We start from the raw sequence: 6,000 nt of genomic DNA, 5'->3' as shown, positions 1-6,000 counted from the left end.
GACGCACGTGTCCCCTTGTGCATATGGCTAATGTGGGACCTGGGGAATCGAGCCTCAAACCAGGGTCCTTAGGCTTCACAGGCAAGCGTTTAACCGCTAAGCCATCTCTCCAGCCCCCGTTTGTTTCTTTTGAGGCAGGGCCTCATTCTAGTTCAGGCTGACTTGGTACTGTAGCCAAGGCTGGCTTCAAACATGTGAACAAATGTGCATGCAAACACATACACAGTGATCCTCCTTCCTCAGGCTCCCAACTGCTGGGATTAAAGGCAAGAATCAATACACTCAGCTTTGTTTGATTTTATATATATATATATATATATATATATATATATATATATATATATATATATATTTATTTATTTATTTTTTGGATTTTCAAGGTAGGGCCTCACTCTAGCTCAGGCTGACCTGGAATTCACTATGGAGTCTCAGGGTGGCCTCAAACTCATGGCAATCCTCCTACCTCTGCCTCCCGAGGGCTGGGATTAAAGGTGTGTGCCACCATGCCCGGCTTATTTATCTATTTGAAAGAGAGAGCGAGAAAGAGACTGAGAGAAAGAGAGAGAATGGGAGATCCAGGGCCTCCAGCCACTGCAAACGAACTCCAGACACATGCACCACCTTGTGCAGCTGGCTTACGTGGGTCCTGGGGAATCAAACCAGGGTCCTTTGCCTTTTCAGGCAAACTCCTTAGCCATTAAACCATCTCTCCAGCCCTTGATTATTCTAATATTTTCATTCATCTATTTGATGAGAGAGTGAGTGTGTGTACATGGGAGTGCCAGGGCTTTTTTCCTCTGCAAATGAACTCTAGACACATGTGCCACCTTGTGCATCTGGCTTTATATGTGTACTGGGGAATCGAACCCAGGCCAGCAGGCCTTGCATACAAATGCCCCCAGTCATTGAGACATCTTCCCAGCCCTTGTCTATTTTTTTTTATTACAATATTTTATGGGACTGGAAAGATGGCTTAGTGGTTAAGGTGCTTGTCTGTGAAGCCTAAGGATGCATGATCAATTCCCCAGAACCCACATAAGCTAGATGCACATGCATCTGGAGTTCCTTTGCACTGGCCAGAGACCCTGGTGCATGCATTCTGTTTATCAAATAAATAAAACTAAAATACAAAATTGTTTGTTTTATCTTGAGGACTGGGCCCAGAGCCTCATGCATGCTAAGCACTGTAAGTTTGTTGAGATAGAGGCTTGCTGTATTGCCTTGGCTGGCCTGGAATTCCTTGTTCTATAGACAAGCCTGCCCTCAAACTTGCTGTGATCCTCTTGCATCTGCCTTCTTTCAAGTGCTAGGATTACACGCCTAACCACCAACCTCTACTTTTATTTATGTGTTGGTTGGTCTTTTTAAAAAATATAGGGCTGGAGAGATGGCTTAGCGGTTAGACGCTTGCCTATGAAGCCTAAGGACCCTGGTTTGAGGCTCGGTTCCCCAGGTCCCACGTTAGCCAGATGCACAAGGGGGCGCACGCATCTGGAGTTCATTTGCAGAGGCTGGAAGCCCTGGCGCGCCCATTCTCTCTCTCTCCCTCTATCTGTCTTTCTCTCTGTGTCTGTCGCTCTCAAATAAATAAATAAAAAATTTAAAAAAGTGTTTAAAAAATATATATTTTATTTCTATTTATTTGAGAGAGAGAGAGAGAGAATGTGCGCCAGGACTTCCAGCCACTGCAAACAAACTCCAGATGCATGCGCCATCTTGTGCATTTGGCTTACATGGGTCCTGGGGAATCGAACTGAGGTCCTTTGGCACCTTAACCACTATGCCATTTCTCCAGCCCTTTTTTGTTTGTTTTTTCAAGGTAGGGTCTTGCTCTAGCCCAGGCTGACCTGGAATTCTTCAAAGTCATGGCAATCCTTGTACCTCTGCCACCTGAGTGCTGGGAGTAAGGAAGGACCTAACCACCATGTTCAACTTTCTTTGGCCTTTTGGAGACAGGATCTCACTGTAACCCAGGCTGACCTGGAACTCACTGTGTTGTCCCAGGCTGGTCTCAAACAGCAATCCTACCTCTGCTTCCAGCGTGCTGGATCAAAGGTATGGGCCACCACTGGGGTTTTTGTTTGTTTGTTTGTTTGTTTTGGTTTTTCAAGGTAGGGTCTTACTCGGGCTCAGGCTGACCTGGATTTCACTAGGAAATTTCAGGGTGGCCTTGAACTCATGATGATCCTCCTACCTCTGCCTCCCAAATGCTGGGATTAGAGGCATGTGCCACCATGCTGGGCTTTTTTTTTTTTTTTTTGAGACAGGGACTCACTCTGTAGACTAAGCTAGTCTAGAACTCACAACATAGCCACGTTGGCTTCAAACTTGTGGCAATTCTCCTGCTTTGTCAACCAAGTGCTGGGCTTATGAGACTCAGCTGCGATGCCAAGCTGCAAAATCTACTTTCTACCAGCGAGCTACATACTCAGCCTGGTGAGGGATTTTCCAGCCTGCCACAGAGGGAGAAAATGACTGACAACTAAGGAACCTGAATTCAAACCCATGCCACACAACAATCAGCCACTTGATGTGAGCAAATCTTTCACTTCTCTAGAACTGTTTTCTTTCTTTCTTTTTTTTTTTAATCCATGGAATTGCCAAGCATGGTGGGACACACCTTTAGTCCCAGCCTGGGTTACTATGACACACTCCTTAAAAATAAAAGTCAGGGCTCGAGAGATGGTTCAGTGGTTAAAGGCACCTATTTTTGTTTACTTTTCCCTTGAATTGTAGGACCTCAAACATGCTAGGCAAGCACTCTAGTACTGAGTGACACCATCAGACCTCTTACTTTTTTTTGTTTTTTGAGGTAGGGTCTCAGTCTAGTCCAACCTGACCTGGAATTCACTATGCAGTCTCAGGGTGCCCTTGAACTCACAGTGATCCTCATACCTTTGCCTCCCGAGTGCTTGGACTAAACGTATGCACCATCAGGCCCAACTCTTCTTTTTAAATTTTATTTATTTATTTGACAGAGAGAAAGGCAAAGAGGAGAGAGAGACAGAATGGGCATACTAGGGCCTCCAGCCACGGCAAGCGAACTCCAGATGCATGTGCCACCTGTGCATCTGGCTTACGTGGGTCCTGGTAAATTAAACTGAGGTCTTTTGTCTTTGCAGGCAAAAGCCTTAATCACTAAGCCATCTTTCCAGCCCTCTTCTTACTTTTTGAGACATGGTCTCTCCAATTTGTCCAGGCTTGATTTGAATTTACTCTGAAGCCCAGACAAGCCTTGAACTTTCAAGCCTCCTGTTTCAGCCTCCCAAACAGCTGGGATTACAAAACTGCACCACCAGACCTAGCTGCTAGCTCTTTCTTGGGATGCAAACTGCAAAAAAGGGAGGATTTTGTCCTTTATACTCACTGTAGCCTTAGGGCATGTAATGGGGAGACTGGGGTTCTGGGGTGCATCCTAGAACCCCAAGCCCTGAGTTCATATCTACAGACCAAAGAATTAGCAATTTCAGATTCAAGAGAATGATTTTTAAAATCTCACATTTTAGCCGGGCGTGGTGGCACAGGCCTTTAATCCCAGCACTTGGGAGGCAGAGGTAGGAGGATCACAGTGAGTTCGAGACCCTAAGACTACATAGTCAATTCCAGGTCAGTTTGGGTAGAGCAAAACCCTACCTTGAAAAAAACAAACAAACAAAAAAAACCCATTTTATTCGGATTTTACGAAGGAGTGCAGAAAGGGGAAGGCTGAGAGGGAAGGGGAAACAAAATGGGGAGAAGTGTCCCATGTAGAGCCCCAAAACCCAGGGGGCCATGTGTAGTTCAGGAGTCCTTGTGACCAGATAGGGATCTGGGGAAAAGAGCATGGACAGAAAAGAGAAAGTTCAAGGAGTTCTTGCCACGTGGGGAGTTGGAGGAGGTAAAGAACCCATGCAGAGAGTAAGGGCTGGGGGCCCCTCCCTGCTGGGCCTGGATGGAGCCAGCCCAGGCCCAGCTGAGGGAAAAACTCACCCACATCTAGAAGTTCCCAAGTGATCAGAGAGCCTGTCCTCCCCTTGCAAAGGAATTTATAACCTTAGTGTGGTGGGCTGTCTGTAGGCCCAGGTAAACCAGAGGGCCAGCTGATTGTCAGGACTAGGGACTGTCTCTGGAAGAGATTAGCTTAATTTGACCAACCACAATGTTTAAATCCTATGAAAGACCTTCCTCCCAGGAGGGGTCTTGACTGTGAAAAAACAATTCTTTGGAACTAGGCAAGAGATAAGAAAAACTGTCCTGCCCTTTTTACCTTCAGGGGCCCAGTCACCCTAACTCAACCCCCTTCAGACAGTGTCAGCATATGGGAGAGCATCAATGACCACTTGTTGTATGAATGAAAGGGAGATATGTATGGTATTTTGTTAGTATGTGGTGTAAGCCTGAAGTCCTAAATCCTGGGCAGCGGAGATGGCTCAGTGGATAGGTGACTTGCCACAGAGGGCCAATTTGGGAGCAGAGTTCAAGAATCACTAGGGCTCTGCAATCTGGTGGAGAACGGCAGCTCCAAGTTCAATGAGACTCTGTCTCAGATAAAAGCAAAAGAGTGTCAGGAGGACACCCAATGCTCGCCTCTGACCATCCTGTGCACACATGGGAGCATGCTTATCTGCACATACATGTGCAGATCACACACACACACACAAGTAGCTATAACCTGCTCTCAGTTCATTTACAAAATTCATAGAGGAGACCCAGAGAAATAACCATCTTTTCCTTTAGAAAGCCCAACTTCAAAATTGTAATGGAGAGTCATTTAGCCTCAGAGTGAATCAGTGCACACTACACAGGGTATCATTAGGATTTATTGTAATGACACTAATAAAGCTCCACAGGCTACCATGTATTAATGTCATTACAATAAATCCTAATGCCACACATGGACACACAGTTGTTTGCAATGACAGAAAATAGGCGAGGCCCAGCTGCTTTGTTTTATGCCTACTGCTTTCCCAGCTGCCCTCCTTATTCCTTTCTCTTAGCCAATGGATAGTGTAGTTAGGAAAGAAATCATGAGTCTGGGGAGCTACCCAGGGCCTTGTAATTAATTTGTATTTTTCTTATTTTATTTTAAAGAGAGAGACAGAGGGAGAGGGAGAGAGAGAACTGGCACACCAGGGCCTCAGTTGCTGCAATCAAACTCCAGATGCTTGCTCCACTTAGTGGGCATGTGCCCTGGTGCTTGCCTTACCTTTGTGTGTCTGGCTTACATGGGATCTGGAGAGTTGAATATGGGTCCTTAGGATTCGCAGGCAGGCGCCTTAACCTCTAAGTCATCTCTCCAGCCCCACTGTTAATACTTTTTTTTTTTTGCTTTTTTTAAATTTTTTTAAAATTTTTATTAACATTTTCCATGATTATAAAATATATCCCATGGTAATTCCCTCCCTCCCCATCCCCACACTTTCCCATTTGAAATTCCATTCTCCATATTACCTCCCCATTACAATCATTGTAATTACATATATACAATATCAACTATTAAGTATCCTCCTCCCTTCCTTTCTCCACCCTTTATGTCTCCTTTTTACCTTACTGGCCTCTGCTACTAAGTATTTTCATTCTCACGCAGAAGCCCAATCATCTCTAGCTAGGATCCACATATGAGAGAGAACATGTGGCGCTTGGCTTTCTAGGCCTGGGTTACCTCACTTAGCATAATACTTTCCAGGTCCATCCATTTTTCTTTACCGCTGAGCAGAACTCCATTGTATAAATGTGCCACATCTTCATTATCCACTCATCTGTTGAGGGACATCTAGGCTGGTTCCATTTCCCAGCTATTATAAATTGAGCAGCAATAAACATGGTTGAGCATGTACTTCTAAGGAAATGAGATGAGTCCTTTGGATATATGCCTAGGAGTGCTATAGCTGGGTCATATGGTAGATCAATCTTTAGCTGTTTTAGGAACCTCCACACTGTTTTCCACAATGGCTGGACCAGATTGCATTCCCACCAGCAGTGTAGAAGGATTCCTTTTTTTCCACATCCCTGCCAACATTT

Source organism: Jaculus jaculus, chromosome 10 (assembly GCF_020740685.1).
Source record: "Jaculus jaculus isolate mJacJac1 chromosome 10, mJacJac1.mat.Y.cur, whole genome shotgun sequence".
In the NCBI taxonomy this organism is placed as follows: Eukaryota; Metazoa; Chordata; class Mammalia; order Rodentia; family Dipodidae; genus Jaculus; species Jaculus jaculus.
Note: the sequence above shows the minus strand (reverse complement) of the source record.